Genomic DNA, 1226 nt, shown 5'->3' with positions numbered 1-1226 from the left:
CTGAGCTAATTCTGTCTGAGGAGGAATCTTATTCAAGCCGCACTTTGCACTTGAACGTGAGAGTTTGATAAATGCACGTACCTGTATGTGTGTGTGTGTGTGTGTGTGTTCAGGGCGAATGGGTGTCTTGATGAATTTGTCTGTGAAAGACTTTTCTTGTCTAATGTTCTGCAGGTGCGTGTGCCATAAACAGCTCAGTGTTGTCTGTATTTAAAGTATGTCAAATAAGCTGACCGGCTATTGCACCAGTCGTCACTGGCTTTTCAAGATAAGGACGCCGGTATTTAGTCAAACTGTGTTTGCTAATACATCCGTGTCACAAAGCAAATGCGTATACTGTAAAGAAAATACCAGAGCTGGATACAGTGGCATAGCATTAGACTTGTGGTACTGCAGCAAAAGAATGTCTGCAAACATTTCTTTTTCAGTTGTCAGTACGTTACTGTGACTTTTTTTAATGACATATACATATATATAGTATACTACACTATGACTTTTTATCAGAATCAGAAATACTTTATTGATCCCCAGGAAATTGGGGCGTTACAGTTGCTCTTATATAAACATAAAGAAATGAAAATAGAAATAAAGGAGTATGTAACATGTTAATTATGTACTTAATGCTACATTATATAACACAGTATATGTAGAGAAATATAAGCAATTAATAGAAATAAGGATAAGAAATGAGAATATAAGAATTAATTACTATATAATTTAATTCAGATATACAATATATAGCCACAGTGCAAATAAGTAAATACAAAATGCTGAGAAGTGGACATACCATAATATTTATATGACATACTACACCATGAGTTTTTATGACATACTATACTACGACTTCATGATTTTTATTATGACATACTATACCATGGCATTTTTATGACATACTATGACTTTTTATACATTTTTTATAATATAATATACTATGGCTTTATATGATTTTTTTTCTAACATACTATACTATATTATTGCATTTTAATGACACACTATACTATGACTTTGCGCCATGTGTAGGTTATTAAACAGAATAATTTACTGTCTGCTAATTTAAGTTAAGACAGTTATGTTATGTTTCCTTTGTGTTTATGGGAATAAAGTGTTCATTGTAGTTAGAATTTAGGGTACAATGTTATTCATGGTCAGTGTCATTGTTAAGCAGCAGTACCGCTGGTTCACCACTAGGTATCGCTAAACGAGCAGTGTACGTGTCGCGAGAGTCA

The sequence above is a fragment of the Sebastes umbrosus genome, chromosome 9, assembly GCF_015220745.1.
Source record: "Sebastes umbrosus isolate fSebUmb1 chromosome 9, fSebUmb1.pri, whole genome shotgun sequence".
Taxonomy (NCBI): Eukaryota; Metazoa; Chordata; class Actinopteri; order Perciformes; family Sebastidae; genus Sebastes; species Sebastes umbrosus.
This window is presented reverse-complemented; position numbering follows the sequence as displayed.